The following is a 20,179-nucleotide window of genomic DNA, read 5'->3' as shown; positions in this document are numbered from 1 at the left end:
ACTACAATTTGCATGTAATACATTAAATTGTAACTCATGTAAGCTTTGACTGAATCTTCTAATGAGTTTACAGGATTTTTTGAGATTATGAAATAATTATTCTCCAATTAATTTTTAAATACTTGTTATTTATAAAGGAAATCTGATGTCGTTATTTTAATATTTGGAGGGATTTGTTCTCTGCAAATACTGCAGTATTCACTTAACCCCATGAGATTATAGCCCAAGATTGTATTTAGGGAAAAGAAAAACTAATTATTTGGTAATTTGATTCTCTGTGATTCTTTGATAAGTGTTTATGTATAAAATTCTAATTTTATTTTTCACCCTGAAGTGTGTATTGTACTTACCAGAAATGTTCTATCTCTAGAACTTAAACCTAAGGACAAAAACCTAAGGGTTCAGAAGAACTACTTGGGCATTATGGGAGCTCACTAAGATAGCCCAATTTATTCTCACCTCCTGTGTTTATCCAGTAGACAACGTTTGAAAGTACTTTTAATCTTTTAGGTAATGCAGATAGTTGCAGTTTTGGTAAATTACTGTTTTATTGTAGCAATAATATACAAAGTTACTATTACTGGTGAAATTTATGGCTAAATGTATTTTCTAATACATCACTTTGTATAGTGAATTTATATGGTACTAGAAATGTGTTTCTGTGTCTTTAAAGAATATGTTTAAAGTATATTTTCACTGAGAGTTTACCAGTACAGGAGGTTACAATAGGTTCTCTTTTGTACTTTGCTTCTGTTTAATTATTAGAACTTAAGTCTGTATATTCTCTTCAGCTCTTCTAACTCACTAATACTCCCCTCAACTGGTTATGAAAATCATTCATTAAACCCGCCCCCTTGATACTTCATGTTGTCAGAGCAGTTTGTAGTTTTTTTAAGTTTCCATTCATCTGACAAAACTTTTCATACTGTTTTTCTTTCCTTGACGGTATCAGCCATCTTTAAACTCTTTGCTCCATAAATACCTTCTCTGGAGCCTCGTGGTCTATGATAATATCTGTGCTTTCACTTAGTTTTTAGTCATGTTACTTGTCTCCTGTGTGCCTAATTCTTGTTACTTTTTGTGTGCTGGAGATTGTGTATGAACAGTTACAGAATCATTCGAGAAGTGGAATGATGTTACCCTCCTGCAGGGAAATTGTATGTGTTCTTCGGGTGGGAGGAATCGCTCGGGGCTCTAGCAATCAGGGTCACATGATTTAATGCCAGGCATCCTTCTCCATGGGGGCCAGTTACTGATTCACCTTATATTTTTGGTATCACCCTTATACCTGGGGTGTTGGCTCCTAGGGTCTCATCTTAAAAGTATGGAGGGTTTACCAAGGTGTCCCCCTTGGCCATCCTCAGACTTGGGTATTTGTCCCTGTAGTTCTGTAGGTACCGTTAGAGTCCCAAAAGCATTTCTCTAACCTCACTCCCTTCTGAAGTCAGAAGATGCCTGTAGCGGACAAGCACCCTCAGATTTAGTAATGACCTCTCACTGAGCTTCATCTTCGCCCCCTCCCCCCCCCCATCTTGGTGTCATACTCTTTTCATTGCCTTGTGAGCTGACCTGCAGAGGGGTATTCAGATTATACAACCTGCTCTTCCTAGAAATAGAAGTTCAAAGTCATGTACATTTTTTATAAGAGTTTTCTTACTAATAATGATTCATCCTCACTAATCTCCATTTGTGCCTATTTTCAACCCAAGTCACAGATGATACTATCTGTAAATAGAAAAGGCCAAAACATCCAACTGTGTTTAAACTAGCCACTGCAGAGTAACAATAAATATCTGTTGAAGCCCTTGGCAGTGTGCCAGACTGTCGCCCATCCAAGGACTTGACATGTGATAGCTCTACTGAGTCTCACGAACCTAGAAGGGCTCTATTGATATTATTTCAATTTTACAGTTGAAGGCAAGAATAAGAAACATTCGTTAACCTGAGCTCCTAATTGCACTCTATAGGGCTTGTTAAATAGAAGTGTGGTAAATAAACTTCATATTGTCACAATTTTCTTACTGTGTGGTATCTGTTATCTGTTAAGTTAGACTTTTCATGGCTCTAGTCAAGAAAAGTTAAACTATCGTTAGGTGTCCTCTTTAAGAGAATGGAAATAAGTAATCTATTTAAGAATTATTCCATCCAAAACGATTAATTTTTTAAATTATGAAATGAGGGAGATAAGTTCCGTGATGTGTGTGTGGGAGCGAATGGCTGTCATTTCATCCTTATTTTGAAAATCACTTTAGCCACTTTACTTCATTGTTTTTTCTCTGTTTATTGTCCCTTTGGTTATTGTGGATTGTGATGCAGAAGATGTATATTTTAAAATGTTTACATTTTTTCCTAAGATAGTCTTTGGATTTAAACATCGTGTCTTATATTCTAATTCGTTATTTTTGTGTTTTGAGCAAGAAATTTGCTTTAGTCATCGAATTGCACTTCTGGCACGCTGCTGCAGTTCTGAGGTGTAATAGAGCACACTTACTGCCTTGCAATCCTTCTATAAAATGTTGGCATAATGAATTAATAGACCTTAATATTTATGCTTTGCGCATGTCAATGAGCTAGAATTCCCTTCCTGGTTTGCTTTAGCTTTTGTCTTTAATCATGACTGATTCTCATATAATATAGTTAGACTGATGATCGCCTTTTTCATCTGTGGAAAAAATAGTTTGTCAGGCACACACTTCTGAAAGGGCTGGCCTTATTGAAGAGTTTTGTCATGATATTTGTCAAACAGATTTTCTGAGAAGTCCTTTCGTGAAAGTATTTGCATATTTTTGCTACATGCAAAAAATAGCAGTAATACGTGTGTGAAAGGAAAACGAAGCCAAGCAACGAAGGGAAAGTTAAATTGTTTGGGTGGAAACTGTGCACGTAAAATACAAAATAGCTTAGCCTGGTTTTGTGTACTGGGTTTTACACTTCCGCATTTTCACAAGAGAAATGCACTTTAGTGGGGACACACTTTAAATGTTTTATAAAGTTATGCTGTTAAATCATGTCACGATAGGGTAAACCCTCCTCAAGAAGATATAATCTGTTTCATTTATTTTAGCCTGTCTGAGAGAGGGTCCCTCCCAGGAGTGTTTGTACAATGTCCTAAGAGGAGGCCAGAAATTATATTAGTAAAGGTGCTCCTTTTCGTTTGGTTCTTGGATCATGTGCTTTAGAGTGTGAAGCCTCCAAGCAGTTAGGTAGCTCATATTTTTATTTATCTGAGTTTTATGTAAAGAATAAGAATCTCTGTCTGCCAAGTCTTGCTCCTAAAAAGACATTAAGATGTGATTTTACCAACCTATTGTGAGGGCAGTTAGCCCATTATAGTTTAGAATATGGTCTCTCTGGTGTTGCTGACCAAGAAGGCTTTTCTTTTTTACTGCCAGTTTAACTTGCTGTCGTTTAAAGTTGATTGTGACACGTGCATATGCCAAGGCCAGCAGCTTGAATCTTAGACTACCACCACTGATGTGAAGACAGCCAGATGGAATGATATGCGAGAGAGGAATGTGCTCTCTGCTTGCTAACCGTACTGTTAGGATTTATGTTTTTGATTTGTCATGCTCTCTTGAAATCTAATATCTAGCGCCAAATAGAAATGTAAAAATCATTTCAAAGTAACTTTATTAGTTTTCCAAAATCACAAAATGTCAAATGACCTCTGAAAAACGACACACGGAAGAAAGTCACATCACCTGTAATTTACCAACCAACCATCACCACATATTAAATTGTGTCGTATATTAGGGCATCTGGGTGGCTCAGTCAGTGAAGTGTCCAACTTGGGCTCAGGTGTTGATCTCACGGTTTGTGAGTTCAAGCCCCACGACGGGCTCTGTGCTGACACCTCACAGCCTGGAGCCCGCTTCAGATTCTGTGTCTCTCTCTCTCTCTCACCCTCCCCCACTCACATCTGTCTCTCTCTCTCAAAAATAAATGTTTAAAAAATTAAAAAAATAGTGTTTATTCTTGAAGGCTTTTTTTTCTCCTATGAATATTCAAACACATGGAAATAGAATATACAGACTTGAAGAGTAGATTCTTTTAAAAATTGAGAGGACTTCATTCAATAAAGTGAAATTATGTGACACTGTATACCATAGATGTACCTAAGCACACTGGTGAGACTTGGTAAGTCTTAGGAGGCATCTGTCATTGTTCTTAACTCACTTTGATTTTGCATTTGAATTTTTGAGTCATAGAAAGGCAACTCTTGAATCACCAGAGTTGCAAAAGTGGTAGGAATAATTCAGTGTCATGTGTGCTTTTAAAAGTCTGTTACCCTTTGTGTTGATATCATGTCAGGCATATGGTAATTGTCTGGGTCACCACTATAATATTCCTTATTTGGAATGTGGTTTCCTAGCAACTCTTGCTTTTTCCTAATGGCTGAATTGATTTCTGCACATTTGTAACGCTTCCCACAGCATCAGAAATTGTCACCCTGTGTGCAAATATTACGAGATCAAATTTACATGTAGATTCGGTTCTAAGAAATTATTCTGCTTTACCACTTGCGTTTAATGTGCTCATTCAAAGGTTAAACCAACCATAAAAAAATAAATTTCGTAAAATCTGATGAATGCAAATCACGCTCTTTGGTGAAACATGGTAATTTTGACGACAGTGTCCGAAATACGTTTGAGTAGTTTCTAGTGGAAGGCCTGCTGAAGTTGAAGAAATTGACTAATTTTGATGGTCAAATGACCAGAGAATCAGCAGGTGGGTACGAATATTGGCCTGGACTCTGCTTTGAATGTCTCAGGGGACAAAAGACTTTCACTCTGGAGGTAGTTTGCAGTTTGCTGATTCTGGGTGATCCTTGCTGGAGTATTGCCAGGAGTGACTTTTATTCATGTGTTTAACAAATGGACTTTGAATACTTACCATTTTCTAGACAGTTGGTTAGGCACTGGGGATGTAAGGGTAATTAAACCAGATATGGCCTTGACCCTCCCAGAAATTACAGTCTGGAACCAACACCTATGCCAAGTGGAAAGAGAACGGTGGATTTTTCTCAGTACTGTTTCCATCTTACTATCAAGTGAGAAATTTGCATTAGGCTTTTGAAAAGACTTGGCAAAGACTTTAAATTCTTCTTGGAATACTCAAGATGTTGCTGTACATTCAGATCTTCATTATTTTGATGTCTTTGTAGATTTTGTCTGTATCTAGGAAAGTGGAGTTGAGAGACATTGCAAACCAGCTATGCACTGGGGTGGTTTGGTAGTTTATATAGCATCTCATTCAGTCTACACAGCAACCCTATGAAGGGTACAGATGTAGTTCTTATATATTTTAGATCAAGAAATAAAACATCAGGGGTTAAAAAATAAGTGTAAGATCATGGAGAAAATGATATGTATATTGTACGTCTTCTGTATGCCAGACTTTGTGTCGAGTGTTTTATACACTTTATGTCTTTTAATCTTGCTCACTCCTCAAAACCCTGCAGAGTAAATTTAATGTTATTATTTCTATAATCTTATTTTACCTTTAAACAATTGGAGCTTCAGAAGTTTACATAATTTGACCAAGATCATACAGCTAGTCAATCGCAGAACTAAATTTGAACACAGATCTATCTTCTTGAAAAAAAAAAATCTTTGAACTTCTGCTATACCAAACTGGCCAGGACCTCGCCAGAATGTTCAGAGTAGAAAGAGTAGAATTCTATTACCTGATTATTTAATAAGAATTGCCTTTCATTGAACACTTATTATGTGCCCAGCATTATGCTAAAGTGCATGCATGCTCCCTTTTCCTCTCATCTGTCTGTCCATCTATCTATACACACATATATGTAATTTATTCACACATATGCTTGTGTCTTATAAGCATGTCTTCATATTGGTGAAATATATGCAGGTATTGAATGTTACCATGTAAGTCCTACAGCAATCATGGACCATGAATAAGGTATCATCCTTATTTACAAATGAAAAAAACAGGACTCAGACAGGTTAAGGGAGTTATTGTCAAATAAGAGTAAGTAGGTAAGTAAGAGTAGATTCCTAATTGGAATTTAAATCTGTTTGACTTCAAAGTCCCTCTCTCTAACCATCTCCCTAACACTGCCTCCACAATATAATTAGAATGTATGATTTCTAATCTTAGGACTAAGCTAATCACTTTAATCTTCCTTGAAAAAGAATGACTGCTTTTCTCTTTTCCTTAAGAAATGTTCAGATGTATCAGCAGTGCAATGACTTGAAGGCATTCTAATTTGAGACAAACCCTAGTGGCTGTAACTGTGCACAAAGATGTGGAAATGAGGATAATTATGTCTGCATTTAATATAGAGAGTTGAAAATTGGTGGTTTTCTAAAATTTCACAATCTCTGAAGGAAACGTTAAGTTGCGGATAATACTGAAATATAAACTTCTGTAATATTAGCTTCTTAGGAGAAATAGAAGATGTTATCTCTTCTTTGTGGCAATACAATAATCCCAAACTGGGAACAGAGATTTCAAACCACAACAGAGAATCCAAAAGAAATATTGTTCTTTAAGACATACTGTTTTCCAGATGGTATCAGTTGATTCTTTTGTATATTAAGTTATCCAGGATCGCTTTTATATTTACAATAACCAAAGCCCTGATGGGAAGTGGGAAAATGTAGTAAAGTAGTTTGATCACTCAGCCAGCAAGCATTTACTGAATCTCTCTCATGGACAAAACTACATAATTGAGTTGCAGACTGAACTGCGGGAGTGCCAAATACTAATCTGCTTTTTCTTGGCTCTCATTAAGTAAAAATTCTGTCTACACAATACCACAACATCTGGTCACTTAAATCCATTCAGTCAAAAATGCAATTAGCCGCCCAGATTTTCAGACTCTAGGATTCCATTCAACTTGTTTGCTTTAATTATTAGTTTATCTGAAAGCTGTGTCAAACAGTCAGTAGCCTATATTTAGTTATTTCAACATGCTTGGCAAGCACCTTACCTAAGAAAAGGTACAGACATGGAAGAGAAAACCCAAGTCCTGCTTCTCACGGGCCCTCAGTCAAGTGTTTGTACAGACCTGTGTGGTGTTCTACTTCTCCTATTCTGTTTACCTTCCCTACGCCTAGCCCACCCTAGCCCCAGACCCCACTTACTCCCTTTCCTTGCCAATTTTGTAAAACTGCTTGTCATTTTCCTATGGGCTACCTTAGATTTATTTACACAAAATAATATTATTGTGAGTAATGCACATAAAACTGTTGATACTGGTTCACTTAGGAGAAGTGGCTTTTTCTACCTTTAACCGTGAAGTTTTATATTTGTTTACATTTTCCAAATATATGCATGAATTACTTTACATATTCATTTTTCTTTTTTTAAGTGTATTTATTTATTTTGAGAGAGAGAGAGAGAGCATGCATAGGAGGAACAGAGAGAGAAGGAGAGACAGAGAATCCCAAGCAGGCTCCACACTGTCAGTGCACAGCCTGATATTGGGGCTCGAAATCACGAACTGTGAGATCATGACCTGAGCCAAAATCAACAGTCAGACGCTTAACTGACTCAACCGCCCAGGTGCCCCCTGCATGTATCAGTAAGAGTATACAGGCAGCACTATCATGGACTTCTCTTCTTTCCTTCTTTATAAGTATCTATAATTTTAAAAAGATAAATATATCTTAAAAATGAAGTAAGCACATGGGGCGCCTGGGTGGCTCGGTCGGTTGAGCATCTGACTTCGGCTCAGGTCATGATCTCACGGTCCGTGGGTTCAAGCCCTGCGTCGGGCTCTGTGCTGACAGCTCAGAGCCTGGAGCCTGTTTCAGATTCTGTGTCTCCCTCTCTCTGTGACCCTCCCCCATTCATGCTCTGTCTTTCTCTGTCTCAAAAATAAATAAACGTTAAAAAAGTTTAAAAAAAAATGAAGTAAGCACAAACTTTCACCTATGTATTCAGTTCATACAGAGTAATCAGCAGATAATGCTTAAAACTGAACAGGGTCATCAAGATAAAAAAGCTTCTGCACTGCAAAGGCAACAATCAGCAAGACTAAAGGCAACTGATGGAATGGGAAAAGATGTTTGCAAATGACATATCGGACAAAGGGGTAGTATCCAAAATCAATAAAGAATTAACCAAACTGCACACCGGAAAAACAAATTATCCAGTGAAAAAATGGGCAGAAGACATGAATACACACTTCTCTAAAGAAGACATCCAGATGGCCAACAGGCACATGAAAAGATGCTCAGCGTAACTCCTCATCAGGGAAATACGAATCAAAACCATACTCATATATCACCTCATGTCAGTCAGAGTGGCTAAAATGAACAAATCAGGAGACTACAGATGCTGGAGAGGATGTGGAGAAACGGGAACCCTCTTGCACTGTTGGTGGGAATGCAAACTGGGGCGGCCACTCTGGAAAACAGTATGGAGGTTCCTCAAAAAATTAAAAATAGATCTACCCTATGACCCAGCAATAGCACTGCTAGGAATTTCCCCAAGGAATACAGGAGTGCTGATGCATAGGGGCACTTGTACCCCAATGTTTATAGCAGCACTCTCAACAATAGCCAAATTATGGAAAGAGCCTAAATGTCCATCAACTGATGAATGGATAAAGAAGTTGTGGTTTATATATACAATGGAATACTACTTGGCAATGAGAAAGAATGAAATATAGCCTTTTGTAGCAACGTGGATGGAACTGGAGAGTGTTATGGTAAGTGAAATAAGTCATACAGAGACAGACAGATACCATATGTTTTCACTCTTAGGTGGATCCTGAGAAACTTAACAGAAGACCATGGGGGAGGGGAAGGAAAAAAAAAAGTTACAGAGAGGGAAGGAGGCAAACTATAAGAGACTCTTAAAAACTGAGAATAAACTGAGGGTTGATGGGGGGTGGGGGGGAGGGGAAAGTAGGTAATGGGCATTGAGGAGGGCACCTGTTGGGATGAGCACTGGGTGTTGTATGGAAACCAATGTGACAATAAATTTCATTTAAAAAATAAATAAATACAAAATAAATGCTAAAGAAGAATTTTATAACATGACCTGAGCTAATAACCATTATCTGCTAATTAATAAACAATTATGTTAATGAACAACAAAAAAAACTGAACAGGGTCAAAAACTTTTATTGGCTAAAAATTATTACGAACATCAAATCTTTTTAACAAAATGGGACACTAAAGCATTTGGCCAGGAAAATGAGGGTTGGTAGAAATAATGGTCATAAAAGAAAACTACACTAGCAGAAATTAATATAAATAAATACTTGATTACTGAGTCACAAATCGTGACTGTAAAATTTAAAATGGGTAAGAACTGATGCCATTTAAAATATTTTCAGAGGAACACAACTAGAAATGTAAAATATTAGAATCAGTTTAACTGTGTTATACAGAGAATAGATCAAGGAATTAAATTTACTTAACAGCAGTTCAGAAAATAATTCCTCATGATAAACTTCAGCATTGGTACATTTCTGCATTCAATTGAATTCCTTGCTGGGATCCAGATGTCTCAAACTATAACTCTTTTATTAGTTATAGTAATTACCTGATGTTCTAGACATGTATGCTCAATAAATTGAATTAAAATTTACCCAGTGGTGGGAGAAAGGAGAGAATTTAGTTGTTATGACATTGATAGCTATCATATCTTTGCTTATATGTATATAATTTCTTCTCTCTGATCCTTCATTGTACAAGTAATATGATTTTATATTTGCCATATTTTTGCCACCATTTACCTGGCGTACCACTAGATACACTGACTTCTGGAGTCTGTATAAATTTATAGTGGTCTCTATTTCCTTTATATTATCTTCTCATATTCTTTTCTCCCTAAATTTGCGTATTTAGAATCACATGTTTTGAAAATTGCTAAATGTATCCCAGTGCTAAATTTACCACTTAAGGCAGAAATTAGTAATTGTGGTACCAAAAGTACAATGAAGCTAAGTGGAACTTCTTCATCATGCCATTATTGAGAATATATATTGTGATGTTATGATACAGTGTGATGTCTGCATTGTATGCAGTGGGGCATCCTGTGCTATATTGAAATCACTTTACTCTTTAGCTATGCTATTACAGCATATTACGTGGGTTAAAAGTTTAAGCATAATATAGCTTTTTGTCTTTACTGAACTGGGGCTAAAATGCCCTTCCTTTCCCCCCACCCCCTTTTACTCTAGTTTAGCCAGAATAACCAGAGGTGATAATTATATAGGAACTTAGGAAATTCACTTGTATTTAATTAATTTGTATTATAGTTAACTATTGGTAATTGTTAAGATTTTAAAAAATAGAACATTTGGAGGACAGTTCTCTCATTCCACATACAATAAAACATGTATAAAACATTAGGTAACTCATTGGCAATGGAATCTCAACATTTGAGATTTACCAAGAAAGCTAATGAAGAAGACAAGGCCAGACAGAAGCAGGAGAAATAATTTTATAGTTTCTGTTTTTTCCCAGTAGCTGCTCATTATGATAGAAGAAATATCACTTGGAGTCTTTTTGAGGTTATTATATAAAAGAAGTAGAAAACATTGCACAAAGCTGTGTCGGGAAGTCCAATTATTTTGACCTCTTGAGTGTCATTTCTCTATTAATAGGATATTACCATTTTTACTGTTTAGTTCTTGTAAAAAACTATTTTCTCCCAATTCCTGAGTCTTCCTTCAGTGAGAGACTCTCATGATTTTGGGGGCAACTGTTCACGTAGAACTTGGTCAAAGTTGACAAGTAGATTTCTTCTTTTAACCTTCAGCTTTTCTGTTAGGGTCGGTCAGTTGTTACCTTGCAAAAGGGAAAACACCAATATGTCAGTACCCTTCTGTATCCCCATGCCTCTTCCATTGCATCTCTAACAACATGTTTACTTTTGAAAATAGTAGAGTGTCCTGATGTGTCTTCAGGTATGAACATTTTTCATATTTCTTGTATTTGTTGTCATCTTCAAATGTGTGAAAGAAATTGATTATAGAAAAATGATTTTTATTTACACTTTGCCTAAGTATCAAGTTACAAATACTATGAATTTATAATAAGAAGCTCTTCTAAGGGAAAATTTTGACCTTTAAAAAAATTTATGCTCACGTGCATGATAGTTGTACGTTAACCTGTTGTTCGTCCGCCATTTTGTATTCTCCCATTCCCGCGGATCTCACTGTGACCTGCAAGCCTAATCCCTTCAGAGGTTTTCAGTCTTTTATTTGTCTTCTGGCTATTTGCCTTCTGTTTGCCAAAGGCACAAACTGAGTGTCTTAAATGCTAGAATTTTATTGTCTCACAGTTTTGTGGCTAGAAATCTCAGATCAAGGCATTGGCAGGGCCAGGAGGCCCTTCTGAAGGCACTAGGAAAGGGTCTGTCTGTAGTTGTTGATCTGGGGACAGCATAACTGTCAGTCTTCACATGGTGCTCTCCTTGCGTGCATGTCTGTCTCTGTCCATATTTCTCCTTTTTATAAGGGCATCAGTCTTACTGGATTACAGGGCCCCACGCATACTCCATTATGACCTCATCTTAACCAGTTCCATGTGCAATGATCCTATTTCCTGCATTAGGTTACATTCTGAGGTATTGGAACTTAGAATTTCAACATATGAATTTGGGGCAACACAATCCAATTCACAACACTTTATCTAGCCTAGATCCCATTGTCTCATATCTGACTCAACACTGTTCCTGACAGCCCTCTAGTTTTACTCTTTTTTATCTCCTGCCACACTGGACTACCTAAATAGACCAGTCTGGGTCTGGAATTAATGAGCATTATTGGAGAACATGATGTGATCATGATAATTAAATTATCTGTTACAAACGCATGCCTTTGAACGCAACTCGTCCCTAAATTCTCAGGGGTGTCATTTTACTATCCTCTGGCAGTGACCGTTGCTTAATGTTTTTCACTCTTTAAAAGGGTTTATCTCTTACCCTTGCTACTTTTATTCTCAACAGACTCTTATTTTTCAATGAAATAAAATGATAGAAGGTATCAGTATGAATGACTTCACCTTTTCTTCCACACCACTCTCCTAGATAGTCCTTTTTCAAATGTTTTCTCCTTGGCCTCTTTTGTCTCTCCTACTCAGCTGGTCCCCATGTGTCAACAAAACTTCTTCTATTATTAATACGAAATTTTGATAGTCTTTGGAGGCTTTCCTCTCTAACTCATTTTCCTCTCATTTTCCTATTCTATTCATCCTTCTTGGCCAAGTTTCACTGGCGTAAATTCATCACTGACAATCAGACTCTCTTTAGTGGCAATTAATTGCTTCCTCTTAAGGAAATCCATAACTTTTGTACCATATAACTGTTGGTATTTAATATCTCCTATCTTGCAAATAAATCCTTTGTGTATATTAGAGCCACCAATGATGGGCTCTGAAGTAAAATATCTTGTTACATAACAAGTTATAACAAAATTTGCGATTTGCCATGAAAAAGAGGTTATGTATACTTCTTTGTATTATGAATTATACTGGAAGAACTTTTGTATGTTGGATGGTGTCTTCATCTTTGTACATTGTAGTGCAAGCAGCTTATGAATAATTTATTGAATTATATTAAAATTGATACACTAATACAGAATATTCATTGTGACAAACAGGAGAAAAATGATATCCTGGTATATTTATTCATTCTTTATTCATTTTTTCATACATCACTTTTCCATCGAAAATATTTATCAAGATGGGACGCCTGGGTGGCTCAGTCGGTTAAGCGTCCAACTTCAGCTCAGGTCAGGATCTCGCATTTTGTGAGTTTGAGCCCCACGTCGGGCTCTGTGCTGACAGCTCAGAGCCTGGAGACTGCCTCAGATTGTGTCTCCCTCTCTCTGCCCCTTTCCCGCTCATGCTCTGTCTCTCTCTGTCTGTCAAAAATGAATAAACGTTAAATATTAAATATTTAAATATTAAATATTTTTTTAAAATATTTATCAAGATACTACTGTGTGCTTGATACCAGATACTCAATAGGTATAGAAAACTGCAATTTACTATATAATTTTATTCTATAAATAAGTCCATTATGATTGTATTTGGCGAGCATATATGACTTTTTATTTTATTTTATTTATTTTATTAAAAACATTTTTTTAATATTTTATTTATTTTTGAGACAGAGAGAGAGAGAGAGAGACAGAGCATGAGGAGGGGAGGGGCAGAGAGAGAGGGAGACACAGAATTGGAAACAGGCTCCAGGCTCTGAGCTGTCAGCACAGACCCCGACACGGGGCTTGAACTCATGAACTGTGAGATCATGACCTCAGCTGAAGTCGGATGCTCAACCGACTGAGCCACCCAGGTGCCCCATGACTTTTTATCTTAAATTAAAACAAAGGTTTATTATTTCTTGTAGACTTGCATCAATTAAATGTATTTGTGAACTTTTCTAATTTTATCTTGAACATTTTAATAATTCTTTTGCACACCTCTCTTCCTTCTCCCCCCATCTTTTTCCTCTTAATTTTTTATTCAAGTATAATTAACACACAGTGTTATATTAGTTTCAGGTATATGATACAATCAAAAATTCCGTACACAGTGCTCATCATGACAAGTGTATGCTTAACCCCCTTCCCCTGTTTCACCTATCCCCCACTCACCCTTCCCTCTGGAAACCACCATTTCTCTATAGCTCAGAGTCTGTTTTGTTAGTTTGTCTGTTTTTTTTTTCCTTTGTTCATTTGTTTTGTTTTTATTTTTTAGTTTGTTTATTTATTTTGAGAGAGACAGAGACAACACAAGTGAGGGAAGGGCAGAGAGAGAAGGAGAGAGCAAATCCCAAGCAGGCTCCACACTGTCAGCACAGAGCCCAATGTGGGGCTCATACTCTTGAGCCACGAGATTATGACCTGAGCCAAAATCAAGAGTCAGACGCTTAACCAACCGAGCCACCCAGGTGCCGCTGTTTTGCTTCTCAAGTTCTACATATGAGTGAAATCATATGGCATTTGTCTTTATTTTATTTCACTTAGCATAATACCTTCCAGGTATATCCTTGCTGTTGTAAATGGCAAACATTCATTCCTTTTTTATGACTAAGTAATATTCCATTGTGTATATATCCCCCATCTTCCTTATCCATTCATCTATTCATGGACACTTGGGTTGCTTCCATACCTTGGCTACTATAAATAATGCTGCAGTAAACATAGGGGTGCATATATCTTTTCAAAATTTATTTTTTAAAATAAATCAGAAAATTTGTGTAATGTCTGCAAATGGTCTATTAATAACCGTAGCTCAGGGCCTTGGGTTGTAACATCATACTACTCTTGTCAGTAGACACATTGGAAACCAGGTCCTTATGTCAAGTCTGAGGATGGGAATCCCTATGGGGCTAGGAAAGTGATATATGGAAGTATTGAATCACTGTATCAAACACCTAAAACTAATGTAATACTGTATGTTAACTAACTAGACTTAAATAAAAATTTTTTAAAAAGAAAAGTGAGGAGCACCTGGGTGGCTCAGTCAGTTAAGCATCCAGCTGTTGATTTGGGCTCAGGTCATTATCTCATGTTTCATGAGTTTGAGCCCCACGCCTGACTTTGTGCTGACAACACAGAGCCTACTTAGGATTCTCTCTCTCCCTTTCTCTCTGCCTCTCCCCAGCTTGTGCTCTCTCTGTTTCACGCACGCACACACACACACACACACACTTGCACACACACACACACACACACTTGCACACACACACACACAGAATAGATAAACTTAATAAAAGAAAAATTTTAAATTTTTTGAAAAAGAAAAGTGAATAATCTAATGACCAGATGAGTGTCACTAACCAAAGGAGAATAAAACCTCATAATAGGGTTTCATAAACTGGGGTTAATTAAACTGATCATGTCCAATCCTACTGCACATCCTTTTCTGCCCAAGCTGTCGAGACTCTAGAAATAGAGCAGATTCTTCCTTTTGATTTGTGTACATTTTAATGTCTTGAATCTAGAGGCTACTTCTGAGATTCACTGAAGTTACCAAAGATTGAATAATTAGCCCTTTCTCTCATTAACTATTATTAGAGTCATTATCAACCCTTTGCAGTGAAAAGTACAAAATGTACCAATGGTTGGGTTATTCAAACATTTTCCGGGGCAACATTATCCTATCAGGACAGTATCCTTAAAGAGGAGATGTGTGAATTAATATGCAGTGGCACATAGAGCGAATCACCCAGGCATCATCTTTTCATTTAAGGAGCATGCACATGATTAAATTTCAGAGTTAAAAATTAATCCTTAAAACTTAAACTGTAGCAGAATAACGGATTTTATTTTATAGCTGTCAACTTGATTGACAAGTAGGACCCATCAGTATTTTTCTATTCTTATAATTCAGGGACACTCTGGAAATATTTCCTAAGAGAAAACAAAGAAATATATGGAGGAAAAAAAGGAAGGAAACAGCCTTTCTGATTAAGAACATACTCAAGATAAAATATAGACATTTTTCTATACCCACTATGGTGCTAAAACCACTAGGCTGGAAAATGCCTTAGTTGTGGGGTGATTGGTATAAATCAAATACTTCATTCTTATGTAGCAACCATTTATCATACTGCATAACTCATTTAATTTTTGGTAGTGTCATTCTGCATTTTTATGCAATTGGAATTGGTACTTTATTTCGTAATTGCAGGAAAGGCTTATCTTTCCTGTATAAGAATTCAGAATTTTAGCTTTGTAATAGCTTATTGAAATATTCAATATTTTATTATGTTGTTATTATGGTACCTTCAGCGCTCAGTCTTTACACGTGGCTGTGCTGTATTGGAGGTCATCTAAGCCATGCGAGTAGATGTGGTTCTCATCTCCCACTTCCACAGTGAGACGGACAGACGGACGGCACTGCAGCCTTGGAGACTGTGTTCTGTGTGGCGTTTTACAGCTTCACGACTTCTGTCCTGGTGTAAGAAAGATGGGAGCTTCATTACCCTCTTTTTAATATGAGATTTGGTTAACATACTATAACATTCACCTTTATAAAGTGTCGTAGACTCTGGGTCTAAAGTTCTCTCTTGTCTAGCAAAACAGTGGGACGCAGTATTGAAAGTGAGAGATGGCTAATGTCCAGAAAAAGGCAAGAGCTCTGAATAAGGGCCCTTGCCCTGTTTTTATTAGGATCAGAAGGCTTACAAACATGGTGATGGACATGCACAAAGGGACAATGAATCTGTGAACATGAACTTGTGGACGTGAGGGAAAGGGGGTCTTGAAGATACTCATAGTTAGGGTTTTGGGTTAATGCAAAAAAAAAAAAAAATCCAGGCGGCGGCAGTCGGGAGGAGGGTTGTTTACAGCCCACTGGAGGCAGCACCTCTGTTTACCTTAACTAGCCTCAGGGATGAGACAGGGGGGAATAACCTCAGGGTTGACAAGGCACCTTTTCTTTTGTTAACCATCTCCTCTCTGGGCTGCTTTGCCTGCAGCGCAGTGGTCCATAGTCCAATTCACCAATTTACCTAACCTGACCCTATCCTCCCGTGAAAGCAGCTTTTCTGCCATAGTACTAAATTGGAGGTGCTTCCACTCTGAACATCTAATCTTGTCTATTTCATATACCTATACATTGGGCACCTTTGTGCCGTACCAATTTTAGGCCTTTGCCCCTCCCTCTCTACTTTGGGGGCTCTGCACCCTCTCTCTATTTTGGGGTGCCCTAATCCTGGCACCTTTGTGCCCCCCTATTCTCGGGCTGTCTTTGCACCCCCCTATTCTTGGGGTGCCAGTCTGGTTTACCCAAACTCAGGTGTGAGCGTTTTATGGTTTTGTATTTCTTTATGCCTTGTTAACCCATTGGTGTCAGCCCGGGGGATTCCTAAGGTTATCCCCACAATAAACTGTACAGCTTGGTGGACTTTAGTATATCGAATTAGTATTCAAAGTTGTTTGACCATCACTGTCTAATTCCAGAACATTTTCAACACTTCAGAAAGAAATACTGTACTATTAGCAGTCACTTCCCACTTCCCTTCCCTCTCCATGGCCTCTGACGACTTCCAATCTTTCTCTCTATAGACTGGCCTAATTTGGACATTGCATATACATGGAGTCATTTATATGATTCCAGCAAGTGGCCTTTTGTGTCTGGCTTCTTGGGCTTAGCATAAAAATCTAAAAGGTCATCCATGTTGTGGTATGTATCAGAACTCCATTCGTTTTTATGGCTGAATGGTATTCTATTGTATGGATGTGCATGCCACGTTTTGCTTATCATTTCCTCAATTGAATGCCTTTTGGTTTCCTTTTTTTTTGCCACTGTAAATACTGCTGCTCTGAGCATTCATGTACAAGCTTTGATGTGAACATATCTTTTCAATTCTCTTGAGTACATGCCTAGGAAAACATTGCTGGCTCATATTAACTCTGTAGCTTTTTGAGGAACCACCACACTGTTGCCCAGAGCAGCTGCACCACCTTGCATCTGACCAGCAATGAGGGTTCCAATATCTATACATCCTCACCAACACTTGTTATTATTTTCCCTCTTGAATGCCATGTATATTTTTTAATGTTTACTTATTTTCGAGAGAGACAGAGACAGGGCAGGACTGGGGGAGGGGCAGAGAGGGAGACAGAATCCAAAGCAGGCACCAGGCTCTGAGCTGTCAGCACAGAGCCCAACGCGGGGCTCGAACTCACGAACTGGGAAATCATGACCTGAGCCAAAGTCGGACGCTTAACCGACTGAGCCACCCAGGTGTCCCTTAAATACCATGTCTGAAAGGACAGTGTGCAGTATTCATCAAATATTTATCATGCACCTTAATTTTTATGGCAATATTCTAGGATATTCTGCCTTTCTATGTATTATTGTCACTATTAAGTAGAAATAAGAAAAATGTAAAGGAGACTGGAAGATTTGGAAGGGAGCTAATGACGTTCAACCCATACAGGATGCAACTAGTGGATGTATGCTTTTGCCTGCCTTTCCCTAGACAGAGAGCATTCCCTATGCCTTCTAGGAGGAACCCCTGGCAAAGTCCAGTCCGCACGGCTCACAGGAGTGTGATCTTGAGATGTAACCTTACACTCTTCTTTCCTCCTTCTCAGTCTCATTCCCTTTTTCACTCCTGACCCTGGTATCGTCTTCCAAACAAACCACCTCCACCTAAGACCTTGTCTCAGACTCTAGAGAAAGGCAGACAAAAGCATATACCCACTAGCTCCGTCCTATGGGGGCTGAAGGTTACCCCAAGGTTATTAACTGCCTCTCACTTCCAGGCTGCACTAACTCACCCCAGTAAACCCCACAGCGTTAGAGAAACTGCAGGGAAAAAAGTCAAACAAACATACAAACACGGATAGGTGAGAAGATAGCAATGCAGAGTGAGTCTAAGAGCTTCTAGAACTGTCCACAGAGCTATGGCTGAACTCCATCATGGCCCAGAGGCTTCCCAGTGGAGCACTGGAAGGACCTGGTAAGCATGGGGTATGTAACATGGCTCCTTCCACAGCACAAAGGAAAACCTGACACCCAAATATCACCTGAAACAATGGATTTCGAGTATTTTTTTCCCTTATAAACAACAGTAAGAAAAAATATATCATGATTCTATTGGGCATACAGAGACAAAAGTTTATTAAACTATATACCCTTACTGTGTACAAAGCAATAGAATATTTTCTATTCTGTACTATGCTGTTATTTTGTGCTTGATTTGAAACATGCCATTCATAACTCTCTAAATTATTTTTGAAATTAACCCATAGTTTGGAAAACACTGGCTGAAAAGATAATTAAACTGATTTTCAATAAATTAAAAAATGCTTATTAGTATAATTAAAATCATGTGCCCTGGTGCCCCCTACAAGGAAATTTTTAGACCTAAAGGTCATACTCTCAAGGTCACTGAAAAGAGTAGACTGAATTCTTAAGAAATTAGAAAACAGGATTGCCTGGGTTGATGTTCATGGTTCTGAATTTCATCTGTCAGTGTTTCAGAATCTATAAATGGGTAGAGAACATCTAGCTCCATAAGAGAAGGAACGGGGTGGGAACACAGAAGGGCCGAATAATGAGGTGCTGTGTCTCCTGTTTTTCCCTTGGCTGTTTTGTTTCCTGCTGTCCCAATTCACGTGTGGACAGTGAGGAGATGTAGTGCACATCTTGTGCATAGGTACATGCATACATTCACAGCCAGCTGTGTGCGGCTTATCCTTAGAGCTGGCTGGTGTAGTATCTCAGGATCCGTTTGCATTTTATGTTTGTTTCAGGGTTACTGTTTTGACAGTTGTCATTTCTAAGCTTCTTTTCTCCTCTTGTAGAGGAAGAGCTTTTGGTCTCTTAAGAGCAGAGCTCTATTATCATAATAACCTTTCAGAAAAGAGAAAATTACCTGTAATTTTTATGCTATGAAGGTGTATCATAATAATTCAACCACCCACCTTACCCTCCAAATCAAATGGTGATTTTTTTTTTTAAAAGAAACTATTTGTTCTTTCCTATTTCTTTTCTTCATGTTCTTCGGAGGAAATGAGAGCTTGAGAATCTGGGAAATCCCACCCAGCTTCTGTGAGCTCTGGCTGCCTCTTGTTACTGTCAGCTGTTGTGTTTAAGAATATCATTGTTGGGGTGCCCGTGTGGCTCAGTTGGTTGAGCATCCAACTTGGCTTAGGTCATGATCTCATGGTTTGTGAGTTTGAGCCCCACATGGGGCTCTGTGCTGACAGCTCAGGGCCTGGGGCCTGCTTCGGATTCTGTGTCTCCCTCTCTCTCTGCCCCTCCCCCACTTATGCTCTGTCCTGTCTCTGTCTCTGTCTCTATCTTTCTCTCTCTGTGTCAAAAATAAACATTAAAAAAAAAAAAAAAAAAAGAATATCATTGTCACAGGAATCCACAGCGGTTTTAACACATTCTGATACAAGGGCACTGTTAGGGGGTAAATGAGCAAGAGAGGGATAGGAACCCTCACATCAGCCACAACCTTTCCACACGGTCTTTTGCAATTACAAACACCACCTTTGCTAGTGTAGACAGCCCCTTCTAAGAGCTCTACCCCCACCTCCCAAGCGCTCCTATGAATCTGTCTCATGGGAATGATAACACATGTGTACATGGACACACATAAACACACACACCGCTGAATCTTTCGGTTACCTATTAGTATTAAGGTCTCACAAAATCCCAGTTGTAATTGAATGTCGTCCACTTATTGTAGGAAAAAAACACAGGGACTGCTGGGTGGG

The 20,179-nt window shown here is 38.1% G+C and overlaps 1 protein-coding gene and 1 long non-coding RNA gene across 3 annotated transcripts in view; one reads left to right on the top strand and one right to left on the bottom strand.

The window, feature by feature from the left end:
- Nucleotides 1–20,179, top strand: part of GUCY1A2 (guanylate cyclase 1 soluble subunit alpha 2) — a 338,126-nt gene that overhangs the window by 231,209 nt on the left and 86,738 nt on the right. The window lies entirely within an intron of this gene.
- Nucleotides 10,411–11,227, bottom strand: LOC123600595. 2 transcript variants are annotated; one of them, XR_006713692.1, is made up of 2 exons: nt 11,076–11,227; nt 10,411–10,932 (listed from the first exon to the last, which is right to left on the bottom strand). It is a non-coding gene; the product is annotated as an uncharacterized LOC123600595 (long non-coding RNA). The 2 variants fall into 2 exon arrangements; XR_006713691.1 differs by having other exon boundaries at nt 10,411–10,775.

Source organism: Leopardus geoffroyi, chromosome D1 (genome assembly GCF_018350155.1).
Source record: "Leopardus geoffroyi isolate Oge1 chromosome D1, O.geoffroyi_Oge1_pat1.0, whole genome shotgun sequence".
Classification (NCBI taxonomy): Eukaryota; Metazoa; Chordata; class Mammalia; order Carnivora; family Felidae; genus Leopardus; species Leopardus geoffroyi.
This window is presented reverse-complemented; position numbering and strand designations above follow the sequence as displayed.